We start from the raw sequence: 20535 nt of genomic DNA on the forward strand, positions 1-20535 counted from the left end.
CAACTCTTAGCATATTGCATTTCCTTTCATAGAATTTTATTGCACTACACTCATACTTAATGCATACAAATTTATCATCGAGAGATAAACTCATAGTCGAATTATCCTTCACGCACGTATTGAACAAATTCCCAGGTCATGGGCAAATTTGTGTTAAAACCAAAACCTCTAAAACATGAAGTCAGCAAACTGAAAGATAAAATTAATGAAATTTTGATAGTCTTGCAATCCTTGGTGAAAAAAAAGGAAAATAAGAACCCTTGACTACAAGTTGAACCATTCATCAAATGCAAGATATTAATCATCCTACTCTTTGACATCCACAAGGGGCAATGATACCTCAAATTATACGCCAGACAAATAATAAGCAGTCACCAACTAGGAAACCCCAAGAAACTCTACCAAGAAAAAGGTTTTAGAATCTTGAATAAAAATAGAGGATAATTGAAGAGCATAATAATTGCAATATGAATTCCTTTGATTTATGCTTGATCATTGATGTTGTGGTTCCTCCAAAATTCAAAGTATCTGACTTCAAAAAGTACAATATGGTCTATTGTCCAAAGATCCATTTTATCATGTACCATAGAAATATGGCTCCTCATGCCCATAATGATAAGCCTTTAATTCACCTCTTTCATGATAGTAGAACTGGGTCAGATTTAAGTTGGTATATGCACCTCAAGAAGGACCACATCTACTCTTGGAAAAACTTAGATGAATCTTTTTTGAAGTAGTACAAAAACAACATTGATTTGACTCCTGATCGAATTCAAATTCAAGACATGGCACAAAGGGATGATAAGACCTTCAAAGAATATGTTCAACGTTGGAGAGAAGTCGCTTCACAAGTTGAACCTCCGCTTTTTGAGAAGGAATTGACCTTCATGTTTGCTGATACACTCAAATACACCTTTTATGAGAAAATGGTTGGAATATCTTCACTAAATTTCTCTGACCTAGCCACTATTAGGGAGAGAGTCAAAATGGATATAAAATTTGGAAGAATCATTGCTAGTCCTCCAAATGCAGTCAAATTCGAGAATCCAAGGTTAGAGGAACATGAAGAATAAGACTTAGATTATGCCAATCAAGATGAAAGCTAAAACACCTTATCAGCTTGAATGAATATATCGACCTCAATCTTTGAGAGGGTAAAAGGCCAACAAAACATGAATCAAGTATGAGAGTTTATCCTCGACTCTGGTGATCATTTGACAATTTCAATAATTTCTCTTGTAATTTCTTTGTTTGTTAAGTACTTATTTTCTTTTGAATTTGTTGCTCTTTCGAATGGAAAGATTAATTAAATGATCATGCATCTTCTAAACTATTCCTTTCGTGTTCACTCTTTTTATATTCGTTCTTTCCTTTTTTTCACAAAAATAATACCAATATTCTTCACCTCAATTATTCTTTATCAAAGTTTTAATAAATATTAAATGGAGGATGGTGTAAATAAAATACCAAAATATTGTTGAAGTTTGCTTTTTAGTAAACTTGGATGTAAGATATTGTTTCAATTCTCAAACACTAAGGAGTTAAGGAATTTTAATCCATAGTCACCCCCTTTAAGTTTGGAAGTTGTGTTTCTTTCTTTTATTATACCTTTAATCTTGACCAGAGGCATGGTAGTTTTTAATTATTTTGGCTATGTATTCAAATTTCAAAAGAATCTTTATATTTATACACTTTAAACACCTTTTAATAAATAGATCAACCACATCTTCTTCCCCGTGCATATCATGTAGTGTCGAAGGAGTCGTGAAAATCCAAAATTTTATAGTGGTTGTTCATCACTAACCATTAACGTGGTTGTCATGACCCTTTCAACAAAATAAAACCAAAAGAACAATTTGTTCTTCAAAATAAAAGAATGAGATGTGAAAATTCGGAGAGAAAAAATAAGCAAAAAATTTTGGGTTATCAAAGTCCTTAACAAAAAAAAAAAATAGGTGCCTGCCATCTCAAAAACAAATCTCATTAGTTATTAAGCCATTATATCTTCACTTTTACAACTTCAAAATTTTCTTGGAAATTGAATGCATGTGTTGAATTGATTGAATATAGGAATGGAGATAACTAGAAGGAGAAATGGGGGGTTAAAATTGAAATTTGAATCTTATAGTCCTTTTAAACAAAAACAGTGAATCCGACCATGTTACAACCCTTACAAAACCTAATTGAAGCAAAGTTTACTTAAAGCATATTACAACAAAATTGTGTTAAACCGACTCCAGAGATACTTGATAATCATCTTCAAATATATCATGCTCTCGCATTACCATTTTCACACTTTGAATGTTTAGATCAACACTATCTTCTGTCCATTAATCCATTCACTGTACATCACAACGTTGTCTCAATAACAACTTTTGATTTCAAAACTTGCATGGACATTGCATTAGAATTATCATTTTGAAGGAATAATTAATTTGCAAGTTAGCATTTAGCATCAAGGAAGTTCCAACAATTTACAACCAGTTGGGGGACTTGATTATTCATAAATGGTCACATCAGAAGCAAACCTCCTTAAAACTCGATTGATCAGGGACAAACTGCTTCAAAACTCGTATTGAGGCAAACTTCTTTAAGATCCAATAGAATCGGGCAAGATAAGTACTATAAGTGATAGGTGCATGTTCTTTCCATATCTCAAGGTGCTCAGACAAGTCCCACAATATCTCAACAACCACTTTGGTTATAAGTGTCAGCTCGAGTTTCTACAAGGTATTCTAGGTAACCCCATCATGTATGTTCCTCCCACTGTTGTCCGTAGAGATGTTGATATAATGTTTAATGATTTCAATAATCATCTAGTACTAGAGGACGCACGAAGTGTGTCAACTCCTCAGCCTTGGAGTAATACATTCAACTACATCCAATGATATTTTAGAGTGCCACATCCTTACATGACACCATATGCTCATGGAGATCCACCTAGGACAATTCATCAAGAGATATTAGAGGAGGAACAAGTTAGGATAGATCATGTCGTTGATGAGTTACCTACATGTCATCGTATTATGGATATTGAGCGAGCTGCTGTAGAGAAATGAGAGTTTCCATAAGATGCTCATGTGAGGGCTACTATAAATGTCATTCTATCAGAGTCACAAAATGTCTTGCAGTACAGGAGACACAGAGAGGCAACAAGAGTCAAATATACCCTATAGTTGATTTTTACTTCAATTTTAATAGTATTTGCACTATCTATTATATATATTAAAAACAGACCCCAACATCTTATGACACATAGTTATATTTTTTCCACGACATTAAACATTTATGCCACATCAAATATATTCCTATGTGGCACCTCTAAAAACTCATCTTCACTTTTCTAAAAAAGTTATTTCTCTAATAGATGTCATGAGTTCAACACTCGTTAACTACAAACTTTTTTTAATTTAACAACTAATTACTAATAAGTTCAATATAAAATAATTCTATAAAAATTTAAAAATAGTTTATATATATTTCACAATCTTTTCATCTATTTCATCATTATTAATATATTTTTAAAAGATAAAATTAATTGTATCCATTTGTTCAATATAAATATACTTTTTAAGTCAATATAATATAAGTTTTGTTTAAAAAAAATACAATTAACTGCTTACAAAAACTTAGTTGATAGATGAACGTATAAAGTAAGACAAAAAATAAAATATCAACTTTAAAAGAGTTATGGCTAAATTACACTTTTGATCCCCCTATTATGTTCAATTCACGAAATCAATCCCTCTATTTTATTTTTAAACAGTTTTAGTCCCTCTTTAGTATTTTTTGTTAAAAAAGTGCTGATGTGTAATTTTTTGTATTAGTTGGCACGAGTTGAATGACGTGGACAATGCCAATTGACCAATTCTATTTTACACGTCACTTTTTGTTTTATTATAATTATTAAATTAAATTAAAATAATTAAAAAACATAAATTAAAATTATAAAATTAATTTAGTAATGAAAGTTAATGATTCAAATCAAAACAAATTTCTAAATCAAAAGACCAAATTGAAGGATCAATTTATTCCAATCTAAAATAAATAATTAAATTGGTTGTTTTTAATACAAACATATTTTTTAAATAAATTGAGACATTTATGGTCCTTCTTCTTAATCCTTCTTCCATCTCCATCTCCATATTCAGAACCCAGATTTCTGTCATTATTTATCTTTCTTTCACTTCTTCTTTCTTCCATTTTCACCATTGATTCATGAAATTATTCAGAAAAACGATAATACAAGTACATTTTTTTTCAAAAATAAAAAACAACATATAAACAAATGAGACTCAAATCTGGGTTTTGAATCATTATCATAATTTCGACCATATAATAACCATCTTCATCCATCAATTTTTTTTTACATATATAAAAAACATAGGCAGATCTATTTTAATCAACCTCCTAACATACAAAATGGTCATCATCATCAACCAATTTCTTAACTTAACTAGCTTCTTTGTCTTCTCCATTCACCTAGATTCAACATCAAAAGTATGAACCCAGAAAAAGAGAATCCAATAAAATCAGTCTTTGAAAAATTAGAATGACAAAAAGAGATTCCAATAAATCCAGAATAATCATATAAAATAGAAAAAACCCAAAAGAATCGTTGAGGCAAAAAACTAACAACAAAATCAGAAGAAATATATAATCCAAAACCCATAAGAAAAAAACATTTGAAGGTGTAATAAAACCAAATCTTTTACTTCCAAAATCAAACCCCATCAATGTTTTTATGAAACCCAACTCTATCGATGAAAATTGTATAAGACAACCAAACAATTACTTGTCAGTTATTTTTACTCTCAAATCTATTACGACATAATCAAAACTCAAACGTATATCGAAATATCAAAACCCATTGAAAATAAAAAACTGCATAAAGAGAAGGTAAGAAGAAGAAGATGAAAGGTCAAAGAAGGAAAATAATGGTGGGAATGGAAGAAGCGTAAGGAAGAAGGAGGATAAATGAATCAATTTATTTGGGAAATATGATTCTCATTAAAAAAACAAATTTTATTATTATTATTTTTTAAAACCAAATATTGATGCTTAGGAATCTGGTTTTGATTTGAACCATTAACTTTTAATCCTAAATCAATTTTAATATTTAATTTTTATTACTTTAATTTAATTTAATAATTATAATAAAACAAAAAATGACATGTAAAATAGAATTAGTCAAGTAGGATTGTCCACATCATTCAACTTGTGCCAACTAATACAAAAAATTACACATCAGCACTTTTTTAACAAAAAATATTAAAAAGGGACTAAAACTGCTTAAAAATAAAATAGAGGGACTGATTCTGTGAATTGAACATAATAGGGGGACCAAAACTGTAATTTAGCCAAGAGTTATATTAAAATTTCACATTCGAACGACTCAGACTCTACGTAATCAATCATCACCGTCAAAATTAAGATATAAGATAAACCTATCTATTTTTCAATGAATACATTTTTAATTTTGTATTCTTTTTCTCAAATCATTAAGTTATATCATTAAATTTTATTAAGATGACGTAAATAACCTTATTGAAATAGACAATCTTTTATCTTTTAATCTTTAGTGAATTTGTCTCTCATCCATAAAATGATGAAGATTTAACATTTTTAAAAATATTGGAGTAAAAAAAATAAATATAAAACAAAATTATTTAAATTTTTTAATATCATGATTTGTTGCATAGAGTCTGAGTCGCTCGAATCTAGAATTTCTCTCATTCATAAAATAATGAAAATTTAACATTTTTAAAGATATTAGAAAAAAATAAAGGAAATGTGAAAAAAAGTTATTGAAATTTTTTACTGTGATGATTGGTTACATAGAGTCTCAATCGCTAAATGCAAAATTTATCTCATCTATAAAATGATAAAAATTTAACATTTTTAAAATATTGAAAAAAAATAAAACAAATTGTTGAAATTATTTCCATTTGTTTGTCATTTTAAAATTTAAATATCAACATCTTATTTATCATTTCTATAATTCTAACATATTTTTTCGTTTAAAATTGTTCTCTCTCTTTTATTCTATTCTTCTTATCGTCACAATTACAATTCATATTATATTAAATGAAATTTAAATATACTTATAATTCAATATTACTTAAAAAAACTCACCAGTCTAAAACAAAATTCATTCTAGATTCCGAATTAATTTTAATATATGATACTTTAATTGAATTAGATTAGTGTATGGTTTAATTAATAACAATTTTATTTTAATAGTATACTTAATATAAATGATCTATAATAAAATATGAGTTTGTCTAACATGTGCAATATTGCACATATCACAACATTAATTATTTATTAAAAAGTTATATACTCCATCCGTCCCAAAATATAAGAGAAAAAATATATATTTTTCTTATCCCAAAATATAAGAGAAAAAAAATACTTTCAGCTTTTTCAAGGTAAATTAAATGCAAACTGCATTTAATTTACTCTCTCTTACTTTTTCTATGATTAACAACCAATTAGAATTGTTTTTACATCTTCCCAAGATAATTGATTCAAGAAAACCACAAAAAAATTTTATCCAAATTATTATGTTTTTACTTTTCTTAATAAGTGTAATTTTTATTTTTTCTCCTATATTTTGGGACAGAGAACGTAGGAAGTATTTAATATAAAATACATAATTTCCAAGACAAACTTACAATTTTAAATTTTTTAATATGTACAAATTTGCATAGGATAAAAAAAATCCATAAAATATTTCTTAAAAAATAGTTATTACAAATATATATTTCCATATTATTCACTGAGTTGTAAAATAAACATACTATAGCAAATTCAAAATGTGCAAGATTATTACATAAGTCCACATATGAGCTCACCTTTCTGAAGATATATTTTTCAATTTTTTTTAACAAAATAAGATAAATGACTCACTTACAAATAAATGTGATGTATGTGAATATGTGAACCACAATTTTAAATGTTGACCGCTAACTACTAGTGAAATAAAACTGATACCAAAATCTCTAAAATCAAATATCTTCGTAACCCAGACATAATGATACTTTGGCAAAATAAAACACACAACTTTCTTCTTCGGTCAAATAAAGAAGAAACGTTGGATTGATGAAACCTACCTCAATGTCAAGATTAGAGATGGAAATGGAAGAGTTGGTGGGTTGTATTCCCATGGATTCCAACTTTTAATCTTAACCCTTTTTCTAGATTTTATTTGAAAACCATTTAATTATATTCAGTGGTCAATGGTCAACTTTTTTTAAATCACCTTATATGTTAATTGGCCAGTAAATTACCTGACACATCATCTTTTTCTGAAACAAAGATTTAGATTTTGACCAATATTGCAAAAGTTTGGTCACTAAAAGGATCTCCTTAAAACTACTAAAATGAAAAGGACCAAAACTTAACGTAAAGGAAAGAAATAATGCATTTGATATATTGTTTTCTATGGTATGATAATTCTATCCTTTAGTGGTGTTTAATCTGTGTAAACTAGATGCAAGAATAGGAGAATCAACAACTAACATGTTGCTAACTTTGCTCTTGTAATATTAAGTCAATTAATTTATAACAAATTCAAGAGATCAACAACTTTTAACCGAATCAAATGGTTCTAATATTTGAATCTCACCATAGAGAGTAAAATCCTTTCAATAAGTGGATGATGAAGCTGTTTAACTATAAAAAACCCTATGAGCACTCTGCATTCAACAATGAGATTTATAAATAGGGACAGAGTACCCTATTTTAAATGCATCACATTTTCATCACAAGGCATATTGGCAAGAGATCAAGCAGGAATATGCAATTGATAAACTCTTAATTTCTTTTCTCCCAATAGGAAGAATCAAGGTGAACTGGATAAAGATCAACAGCTGACGAAGATGAAGCTGTCCATGGCCCATCAATTGATAAACTCTGACTTTGTGTTTGTGACTTACTTTTCTCATTTTCTTCCATCTGATAGTAATACTTCCTCATTACTTCCATCTTCTTTTCATCCATTACTTCACTTGAATCTGAAACAAATTCTGGAACCATACTCCTTCCTTCAAGGAAACTTACCACCGACGACATGGAGGGCCTAAGGTTTGAAGTTACATTCGTGCATAGGAGAGCCACATTGATTACCACCATAGCTTCCTTTTTGTTGAAATCTGAACCTAATCTTCTATCAACTAGTTCTATTAGGTCACCCCTCTCTTTCAACAAATGTGCCTGTTGAAAGGGGGAAAAAAACAAAGAATAGTTTGATTTGAAACCAGTCATTTACATAAGATACATTCAACTTCTGAAAATTCATCAAATTATGAAATTGGTCACGTTTTTGTTTACTATGGATAATCAAATTTACATGATCAAAGGAGAACATAAAAAAGTTACCCAATTAAGAAGATAGAATGGTTCCTCCTTGGACCGATAAAGGGTGTTGCTCCTTCCACTAACGATTTCCATGGCAACAATTCCAAAACTATAAACGTCTGCCTTGTCTGTCAAATAACCATGCATTGCATATTCAGGAGCCATATATCCACTGCATAATTAAAACATATCAATGAAATAACTTGATATGTGCACAACATGATATCAGAGCTTTAGTTAATAAACATATACAATCTGAATTAAATTTGATGATATTTTGCTGTACTTTTTAATCAATTAGGAGAATGCAAGAATTAATGTAACTTACTAGGTCCCAGCAATTCTAGTACTAATGTGAGTATTGTCCTCCTCATCAAGTCTGGCTAAACCAAAATCAGATATCTTTGGGTTAAGATCTTTATCGAGCAACACATTAGATGCTTTGATGTCCCTGTGAACAACCTTCAATCTTGATTCTTCATGGAGGTATGCCAAACCTCTAGCAATACCAACATAGATCTTCTTCCTTGTTGACCAATCCAATTTTATTTGGAGTTCTTCTGGACCTTTATTTGTGAAAGTAGTAACAGTCAGGGATAAAAAAACATGAAATATAAATAGGAACACGAAGTAGACCATATGAGAAAAAATACCAAATAAAGCACGTGCTAAACTATTGTTTTCCAAGTATTCATATATCAGCAACAACTGATCTCCCTCCACACAACAACCGCAGAGTTTAACAAGATTAGGGTGTTGCAAAGCAGAAATCATGCCAATCTCATTTAAAAATTCACGATTCCCTTGCCTTGATTTAGAAGAAAGTTGCTTTACTGCTATCAATGTCCCATTGTGTAAGCATCCCTGCAGTTCGAGGAATGCTATTATGTTTGGATTTGAAAAAGAATTTTCTGAAAAATATATGTAAAATTATTGTAAAAGGGTGACACGCGAGAGAATTTGTTATATTATGCAAAATACCTTGTACACGGGACCAAATCCTCCTTCTCCAATCTTATTGGAAATATCAAAGTGATTTGTAGCTGCATTGATCTGTTTTAAGGTAAATAAACCTGTTTGAATGTCTAAACTCTCCAGCTCTGTTAATTGAAATAACAGAAAGATCAAAAAAATTTGAACAAAGAAAATTACACATGGACACTCTGCATTGAAAATCCCTTTTCCTTTTTTTTGGTAAGCCTGCAACTTTCTTTTAATAAAATAAAACTAGTCTCAGGTTCCATAACATGATGTACTAAGAAAAGTATGTCCTCATACTTATTCGGTAACACAACATGGGGAAGTTTATTTTGTATCACTTGAAAAATCTTGGGTTAGCATATTTTTTGATGATAACGGCAACAAAAGAAATTCATATGTAATCACCTCTCGCTAATGAGTTTTTCTTTCCAAAACATCCTTTCCACCAAAGTATACCGAATACTAGAATGATAATAATTGTTGCAGCAATCACAATTCCAGCCACAGCTCCTGCAGATATGCTTCCAGTTCCAGGTGGAGAGTCTGTTTGTTTATTTTACAACACATTTTAACTATTAAATTATAACATAGAGATCGTAGCATAAGATTAGGAAGGTACATAGTATAACCCACCAGATTCCACTGAGATAGCCGATATAAGAGGACCATATACTGATTTATTTGGGACAGCCTGTGTCCCTTTTCCAGCCCAATATAAACGGATCTCCAAAGTATTACTAGAAACAACAACATCTTTGAACTGTTTTATGATTTTCTTACCAACTCCTCCTGCTTCTTGTGCAATATTGAAGTCCTTTTGCACCTGCTTTCCCTGCAACATTACAATCCCACCCTTACTGCTTCATGGTGATTATAGCCTACAACTACTTTCATTGTCATCTGTTTTAGAAATCTTGTAGAACTTTGTCAGTGAAGTGTTAATCAGAAAAAGATTCAGTTGTTAGTGAGATATTCTGGGTATTTTATAATTGGAAAAATAGTTCAACACCCTATAGGAATCTAGTGAATAGTGATTACTTGACTACGGGGCTAGAAATTTTTTAGACCATGTACCTGAAGATAGATATCAAATACACGCCTTCCAAGACTACCATAAGTTTGATCGTCTGTGAACATTATTTCAGCAAAATGCAGATTTACTGTGTAGCTTCCACTTGCCAGGCAAAACCCATAATAAGTTAAAGAAATAGGTGAAATACGCGCATTCATGTACAACTCAGCATCTGCCATAGTAAGTTTAGAGATATTTTGTGGGGTAAAAGTTCTTCCAAGTATATCATGTTCAATGAATAGACCAGTGCTGCTAAATGCCCAATTTTCTGTGGCATGGGATCTAGCTGGTCCAGATGATTCTGAATCACCATCATAAGTTGTTCGGTTGACTATTGCTTGATCTCCACCACAATTTATATAAAGGGAGTATGAGGCTGGATTGAGCAGGGCATGCGAGCAACATTCAAATGTTAAAGAAATTAAGAAAACCAAATAAAGAAAAGTATGTTCCTTGAAATTTTATTTTATACATTCATTCTCTTTTTAGTTATCATGTTTTTTTCCCACTGCAAACAAAGATTAAAGGAGGGAATCATGATTTATTGTTGTTGATTTTGTTTATACACACAACTTGATTGTAGTGTACAAAGTAAAAAATAATCATGATTTATTAAAAAAATGTAAAAGAATAGTAAGATCATAGTTGTCTAAAGGAAAGTCATCAGGAAGAAACTCACGTTTAGGACATTTAAGGCTCAAACACGAAACTGTTCCCCTGAGATAATGATGAAAGAAATAGAATAAGTTAGCATGATTAGTAAAAGAAGATTAATCACATCATTAGAGGGTAATGGAAAGGATATATTTATGTGCGTGTGTGTGCGCTTTAGCATTTATAATACTCAAATAATACCCAACTTACATGTCATTATGTGCCCATGAAGTAGAAAACAAGTTCCTGAGATATGTATTAGAGAAGATGGTGTCTTAGGAAGGTTCAAAGTTTGCAAACAAATGAACACAAATTCAAGGATTCTTACACATTGTCATCTCGACATATCTGACTCTCCTGGCTGATGCTGAAGTTATTGTATGAAAGATCTCTATATACAAGTCATAAAATTTTATTGAGAATATGATAATAATACAATACAACAACCAGAGAATTCATGAAACATTTGGTGACCTTCAATAGAAATATCTTTTAGGTAGTAAGCAATTGCACAATCATATTATCTTTTAGGTAGTAAACAATTGCACAATCATACTCAGAGCATAAAATTTCAATACGATTTCCTAGTAACCTAGTTATGATCCATTTGTTGGTTCTATTGTCTTGGTCCAATGGTATCACAACTTATCTTAAATATGTTGCGTTGGGCTTCCCGCATCGTCCACAATTCAGTCTCATTGAGACCTGAACGTGAAGGGGCGTGTTGGAAATTCCGCCAACAATAACGGATTAAACTGTAGTTAGTACTTCTGAAAAAAGCTTTAATGCTTTAGATATTATTTAAATATCATATCATTACTTAGAAGCTCTAATTTAGTGTTAAATAAATAATCGTTGCAGAATAGTTGGTGCGTGGTGGTCATGCATTTAATGCGAACCAAATAAGAACTTCACGTCTAAATCAACAATTCTTTAATTTAAAAAAAGGGGAAAGGCAGGGAAGCAAACAAAAAGAAAAAACAGGGACAATTAAAAAGATAACTCACACGTAGGTATTCTTTCTCCAAGTAGGAGGTACTGGTCCAGTGAGAAGGTTTCCAGTAAGAAATCTATCATAAGATATCAATTTAAAAAGGTTAGTCTTTATTGAGCTAGACCGAGCATTAAGGGATATAAGCTAGTTATATTGAATTGATTTAGTTAACTGTCTTGAGGGACTGTTCTATACAGAAAAGTGTTTTAATTCTTAGACACTGACTCTAATCATTACACTTCATATAATATGGTCATCTTCTTTCTCATGGATTTTTTACTTTTCAAATAAAATGAGTGTAATCTTTTGATACTAAAAAAGTTGCAATAGAATGGTGCAAATACATTAGCTTGAACTTTTGAAACGAAATCCAGAGACAGATGTCTGTGTGGCACTTAACCTATTGCAACCATATAGTTCATTAAATTCCAACATGACATTAATTAAATTCTTTTACAGTTAACAATGGAAACTTGGTGTGCACTATTTGAGCTCCATAAGGTTGACATTTATTCATGTATTTAGGTTGAGTTCAATCCTCATGAATCTAAGTAGATTATTCAGCTATCCTACTTCAGACTAAAAGTTGAAACTAGAGTTGTTGGTTTAAACTTTAAAGCCATCAGATATATGACTATAAATATATCCCAAAAAGAGTTGCGGTAAGAAACTACAATGAATTTCTTACATGTAATTCGAACTGTTCATGGCAGCATAGGATCTCGGAATTGTTCCACTTAATTTGTTAAAACTGAGGTCCCTGAAAGAGATATCATATTGAGAATGAGTTAAAGTGCAAACAACATACTCTCTAACACACGCTTGCTTTTATTGGTTGAAATATATATGGGTTCCTCCAAATTATATGGATCCAATATAAGTTTGATAGGACCCATGTGAATTTTAAACCAATAAAAGAAAAGAAAATGTCTTAGAAAGCAAATAAAATGCAGTAAGAAAGCAATTACAATATTTTTAATGATGCAATAGTCCCAAGATAATCATATAATTTTCCATTGATGTTGCAGTTCCTCAGAATCCTGTGACAACAAAATAGACAATATACTATGAGTGTCTCTCTTAATGCTTTATTTCTTTTCTATTTCTGAGAGAGGCTGAGGAGGAATCAACTCACAAAGTTTTTAACGCAGTCATTTTATTAAGTTCTGGCAAAGGTGCATACTCAAATCCATTCAAATCACTAATTCTCCTGAATATCACATTTGAATCACAGTTAAATAAACATATTAAAATGAAAGTTAAATTCCAACCCTTGCTTTACCGATATATAAAATATCTTACATACAAGTCAGTTAAGTTTCTTAAAAGAGAAATTCCAGAAGGAATCGGCCCACTTAATCCACTTCCTTGAATCACTCTGTCAAGCGTAAAGTAACCATCAATAATTATTTTAAAAAGCCAAGCAAAACAAAAACCAATTAATTTGAGCAAAAATTAAAATAAAAAAGAAGAGTGAATACAGTGTATTGATATTTATCCAGTTCTGAATATAATCAGGTATCTTTCCAGAGAATTGGTTGTCCTCAATTCGGCTGCATTGAGATAGAGCGTGAAAATTTGAAGCATCATAAGAACTACTTTATAATTTATTCATAAGTAAACAGCACCATAAAAATTTGAAGCTTACAAATCTCGCAATGTAGTGAGCTTGGTCAATGTCCCAGGTAGTTCTCCAATAAAATTGTTAGAGGAAATTCACCTATATATCATTATACAACAAACAGTAAATTATGATTCTAAGCCATGGAAATCAAAGTGGATTTTAAACATTGAACTTTGATATTTTAGGAGAACATAAAAAAAAGGGGGAAAAAATAAAGTGCTTACAGTGTTAGAACTTGGGTTAGACTCCCAAGCTCAGGAGGAAGATTTCCAGACAACTGATTATTCCATAACTCCCTGTCCATTTCAAGTTAAAGTTAATTTCTACTGAAACTCTTTGAATTAAACACATACATGTTTTTGTACTTATAAATGGATTTTTTTTCCCGAAAAGGTAGGTAATGAGAAACTCACAAAATTTGGAGAGTAGATATGTTTGCAATCTCAGCTGGTATTGAACCCGATAGACGATTTTCGGGGAGAGCACTATGATGATCATTAAGAAACATGTAATCGTTAACTTATTGTGTTGCGAAGTATTATAAAAAAATGTAAAGTAAGGCCCATATGTCAAGATCGACAACGTATAATATATCGAACAATGAATGTTTAAAAATCAGAGCAGAAAAAAAGAGACAAATCATACATTTTTCTAATATTCATCATGGAGCCCCATTCCTTTGGAATTGTGCCATTCAAGTAATTGCGAGAGAGGTCACTGTAATAGAGGGAGAGAGATATAGTTTGTCGAGCAAAATAATATATAGAGATACATGTGATTGAAGATATAAAACAAGTTCAGTAATATCGTAAATTTGGATGTCAGGAAAAGTTTGAGAATTACATACATAGTTTGAAGGTAATGCAACCCGGTCAGTTGTGGTGGGAGAGTGCCAAGCAGATTTTGCCCTTTCAAAGTTCTGTATATGAACAGTTTACTATGAAAAAGTTAAACATAACAAAAAGGAAAATAAAGTAATTAAGTCTAAATTTCTAATAGATTTCTTAGCCAATAGATTTAAAACTGATATTACTATTTTTCAAACATAATTTTAGTAAAAATACAAGTCTTTGAGAATATTGATTTTACATTCAAATTTCAGTTTGACTATAAGGGGTAGCAATTTTATAGATGTATAACTATAAGTATACCAGTTAAGTTTACTACACGATAACTCATGTAAATACTTGAGTACTAAAAAAAGAATTCAAATTAATTAGAAGTGGTGATAGAAAAGCGTCACTTAGACGGAAAATAGACTTACATTGAAACAACATGGCAGAAGTCGTCACCAGCAACAGAGCAGTCACAGGTGACATAATTTTCTACGACTTTGGATATGGGAGGTGTGGCCCAGTTAGGTTTGTTGCTGCATGGATCTATGTCGAAGTTCCAATCCTTCTTACCAAGTGATTTACCTATATCTTCAAGAGCTTTCTCTAAATATACAATTCAGAAGCTATCAGCCAGGTACTCAAACTTTTCTAAACTACAAACACATGCCATCAAATATATCTACAAAATTTCTATACAAGCAGAAAAATACATGTTACTCAAACTAACATGAATCCTTAGATAGAAAAAACTAGAAAACAAAGATCAGATTAAAGAAACTTCTTTATGATTAACGAAAGCTACAGTAGAAATACATATCATACTTTCGTCAGGGTGAATAGTATCAGCTCCAAAAGCTGTTAGAGATATGAACCATATGGCAATGAATGAAAGGAAGAGAAACTGAGAAGTAGTGTTCATCTTAATATTAACAAGCAAAAGAGAAGTTAAGATAATATCAATAAGTTAGAGCTAAAGAGTCAGAACATATATAGTATGATGTATTTGGAATTTAAGAGGCAAGGAAAGTTCTTTCTTTCTTCTTCTGAAAAAAGACAAGCAAAGTTCTTAATGCATATATAAATGGTTATAGGAGTAAATCATCATTTTGGGGTCAAATTATTCCTCAACATTATTAATGTGCTAAAATACAAACACCTTTAATCGTATCAACCCGTTTAGAACGGTAAATCTAATCATAGATTGGCAAAATGTATGTATGTGCAAGTCAACATTTAGACTATTCTGCACGTATTATACAAGTATGCCCCAGTCAAGAATTTTCACAAACAGTTGAGCTTCATAAGCAATTGATTTTCAAACATAGAATTTCTGAATTAATGTGAGGTTGTAATTTGTAAGTGTCAAAATTAAGCCTCATTATTTAAGAAATGGTAGTAAAAGTACTTAGTTTTTTCTCTGCTGCGAGGACTCCACCACCAAGCTCCGTCGCTCACCACCGTATGCTTCTCGCGCGCGGGCGCGCTACTTCAGTCAAGTCAAGACATGAGCTTTGAACGTACTTTACCTCGTCTTTCTTTTTTTAGGATTACAAATATCACTACTATCGTTTTTTTCATTTCAGTTTTTGAATAATAGTATTGTATTTTTTTTATACTGATAAGCTTACTGTTTTACTTTTATTAAAACAACTTAGCTTTTTCAATCATTACTAAACGTTAAATTAAACTATAAATTGTACTTAGTCAAAAAAAACTATACTCCATGTGGTACTATAAATTGTACTTCATCTAGTTCTATATAAAAGAAATTTTTTATTTTTTAATTCATTAAAAAGACAATGTACATGAACCATATATTGTTTAAATATATTAATTATTTAATATATTTAATAAAAAAATCTTATAAATAAGACCAGAGAGAGTAGTCGTTATTACATATATTAATATTAATAAATGTTTTTGATTTATTTAATAATATTTTTTAATCGATTGAACTTTGATTAATTCAAAAAATCATATACACAAGGCGATCGCCAAACACCCCATCACCCGCCTCCACGCGTCGTCGTTACCTCTGGCCATGGAATTCACGCGCCACCGCTTGCAACGCGCATGCCAGCGCGTCTGGCGTCGTTTTTCTGCGTTGTTTTCGCCGCCCGATCGTCTCTCTGCCGCAGTTCCAGACCGGGCCTCAGCTTTTTATTTTCGACTCAGTGAAAGTCATGCTACAACTTAAATAGCCTTTGTTTTCTCCAGTTCGTGTGATATTTCACTTTCGTCACTTTTACTGCCTGACTCAGTTTTTCGTCAAGGTTCCAAATCTGCTTGCCAATATTATTTTTCATCTGCGAAAATATAATTTTTTTTAACATTTCAAGCATTGGGAGACTCTTTTACCAAAGTTTCGCTTATCCCATGTGAGAAGCTAACTAGGACAACCAACTACAACATATGGGCTGGTACTGTCAAGATGTAGTTTCACAGTCAAGGGTTTGAAGATCACCTAACTACAAAATTGGATGTTATTCCCGCCGACAAACTCACTAAATGGAAACAGACTGATGTCTCTCTATGCATTGTGTTATGGTATTCCATAACAACTAATCTCTAGGGGTGTTCATGGGTTGGGTAAACACAATAAACCCAGTAAAATCCACCTAAATCGACCTAAAATAGTGGGTTGGGTTAGGTTATTGGGTGAATACAGTTTTCAAAAATGAAAACTCATTCAAAATAATTGGGTTATGGATAAATCCACACCCAACCCACAAAACCCATGGGTTATTGAGTGACTATATTTTTTCTCTTTTTTGTAATTTGACAAGTGATGACTTTGATGTTTTTAATTTTATTTGCTTCAATTTCAACCTTTTGAACATCTTTTATTTAGTAAGTAATGATTTTAACTTATATAGGATGTCACACTTTGATTATTTTGATGCTAATTCTAGTAAGTTGCAAGTATTTTATGTTATTCTAGGTTTTACTGTGATGTAACTTTGATTTTTACAAATATATGTTTAGGATAAATTTCATTGTACATTTAGACATTTGATGTTTAACTATTTATTAAGAAAAAATTTGACATATCATTAATAATTATATAAGGAAAAAATATTGGGTAACCCACTATCCAACTCAATCCAACCCACAAATTTATGGCTTTACCCAAATCAACCCAATGATATTGTAGATGGTTATTTTACCTCACCCAAACCAGTGTACCATGTACGAGTTGGGTTATAGTTTTGGCTAAATTCAACTCAAACCGACCCATGTACACCCCTACTAATCTCCAAGCATAGTATCAAGCCTTCACCATTGAGGTATAGAAAAAGGCTAAGAAAGTCTTCTCTAACAATGTTCATTATCTATATAGTGTCATTCTCAAACTCAAATCTCTGAAGTTGGAGAATATGGATATGCAAGTCTCTCTGAGTAAGCTTGATGCCTTGAAAGAAAATTACGCAATCCTAATGTCTTACGCAAAAGATGCAACAACTCATGTCGAACAACAAAGTAGGTTTTTCATGATCATCGCACTTATTGGACTACCATCAAAACTCGAGTTTTTTCGTAACCAGATTTTATCAGGTACTACTGTTCCTAACTATGACACAATTAGTGAACAATTATTGCGCTTGGATACACCTCATGCTTTTGGCCTGGTCACCCCTCCATATATTGTTGCCCCGACCCCAGACGTCGCTGTTGGCCTTGCATTCCTTGCAAACAATCAAAATCACATTCGAGGAGGATCATCCTACTCCAAATCTCGTCCCAAGTGTGACCATTGTAACCGACTTGGGTATACTATTGACAATTGCTGGAAGTTGCATGGCAGATCTCCATGATACATAAATGCAGCTCAAATCGATCATTCAGATACTCTGGATACCTCACAATCTCTTTAGAGCTCTAAGCCAAGCTCTGAGGATTTCCTTAAGTGGCGTCAGACTATTCAGAACTTTGGTTCCACAGCTTCGGTTGCACACACTGGTAATTCATCTATTCGCTTCTCTTAATCATCTCCTCTTGGTCCCTGGGTCCTCGATTCTGGTTACTCGATTAACGCTTCAAGAATCTTTAGTAACACCAATTATGCTTCAAGCCTTCGTCTGTAGAAAACCCTTGATCCTAGCAATTCCTTGAGCGATGAATTGTGCGAAGATCTCAGAAGAACTCCGCCTTATCCATAGCCTTCCACACAATCACAACTAAGGCAATCTGGAGGAAAGAACGTCCTTCTTTTCACACTGAATTTTGTCATCACCAATGAAACTCCTCAATCTTGAAAGAACCTAAAAATCGTTACCCAATCTTCAAGAACGGTTAGTTTCAAGACAACGTCTCCCCCAATCAATTACAGATCTCTCATGAACAAGATCTGAAAACAAAAATGAGGTTGAAGATGAAAGAAATTTGAATGTAAGGGTTTTGAATTTTTTCAAATTGAGAGAGAGTTGATTTCACAGAAAATTACAAAATGATGTTGAAATTCTCGTGGTGAAAAATGTTAACAAAATATTTTATATGTGCTTAAGATTAAGCACAAGAATGAGTGATAAAAGTAGGTTAAATTCAAATCAAGAACAATGCGTGGTTTTAGTCAAATGAAAAGTGATGGAATAAAAGAAATTCAAATTTTTTACTCATTTCTTGTTTGATCTGAATCAAATACAAAGCATGATTCAAATCAAAGACCTCATGAGTGGTTCGAATCAACTGCAACAGACCCTTCAGAAAAGTGTTCAAAAAATGTGTGATTCGAATCATGTGTAAAGTGTGATTTGAATCAATTTGAGTAGAATTGCATTATTGAATCATGTACAAAGTGTGACTCTAATCAATTGGTTTAGAAAGTTTTAGTTCACCCCTGTTGGATTTGATTCAAATCAAAATGTGCGTTTAATTTGATTGATTCAAATCAAACACACTAAATCTTAATTTCTTATGTTTTTAAAAGCACTTTGAGATTTTTTTTTGCACCTAACTTGAATCAAACACATCTAATTTTTATTCCACAAACTCATGAAATTGACTAAAAGCATCTTGATCAAGTTCAAACATAACCATTTAATTTTGCATGCTAAAACGAATAACGAATCAATTTCAAACTTGATTCAAAATATGTACAATCATGAGGGAGACTCAATAAACGAAAGCAATAAGACAAGTAACAAAATAAACAAAAGCTGTTGATTTCAATTTTTTTGTATCTTTTAGCAATATGTTATTTAGTAAGATTTGCTAAAAAAATTTAATAAGATCAAATCCAATTATAAGAAGATTTAAAGGGAGTAAAGATCAAATCAAATCAAATCTTTTGGTGAATGTTTTTTAAACGAAAATTAAATCTGCATCTAAATCAAATTTGATTGTTCCCAAATCTTATGCACATTGGAGAAAAGTCCAGCAGATGAATTGTTATATAAAGAATCTTTCTAACAACGAAGAAGATACGGGCTAAAGTTGCATATCTTGAGTGTTAGGTTTTATTATTTGAGTCTTTGTAATTGTTTCTATTTGTGCGCATCTATAGCGCCTAAGTTTCATATCAAAGGTATAGAGGTTGTTTGCTTTGATAGAGTTTTAATTTTACAAACATCAATTTGAATTGTGTATTGATCATTAGGGTTAGTGATTGAGATAAAGTGAGAAGGGTCTCATATTTAGGGGGAGTCCTAAATATAAAGACACAAGTATTAGAAAGAGGGGACATTGAACATGAGTTGTTCATCTAAGACACTTTTTACTAATACTATTGAGAGTGAATTTCCTTTCTTAGGTTGGAAGCCCTCTTGACATAAGTGATGTTGCACCGAACTGAATTATCAATTCCTTTATGTTCGTTAGTACTTTATGATTGATCATCTTGTTTATGTTAACCAGTCCTAAATAAATTTTACACAATTGCCTCCGGCATTGTGTCCAATATCTGTCCTATGAAGAACATAATTGTACCTTTGATTTCATCTGGAGTAGATTTTCTTGTGAGAAAGGCATTGTGGGCATGAGTGGAGTAGGTTTCCTTGTGAGAAAGGCATTGTCA

At 31.5% G+C, this 20535-nt stretch overlaps 1 pseudogene; it reads right to left on the reverse strand.

Annotated features, from left to right (window-relative positions):
* Positions 1-7516: 7516 nt before the first annotated feature.
* Positions 7517-15613, reverse strand: LOC131653385 (probable leucine-rich repeat receptor-like serine/threonine-protein kinase At3g14840; annotated as a pseudogene).
* Positions 15614-20535: the final 4922 nt, after the last annotated feature.

Source organism: Vicia villosa, linkage group LG2 (assembly GCF_029867415.1).
Source record: "Vicia villosa cultivar HV-30 ecotype Madison, WI linkage group LG2, Vvil1.0, whole genome shotgun sequence".
NCBI lineage: Eukaryota > Viridiplantae > Streptophyta > Magnoliopsida > Fabales > Fabaceae > Vicia > Vicia villosa.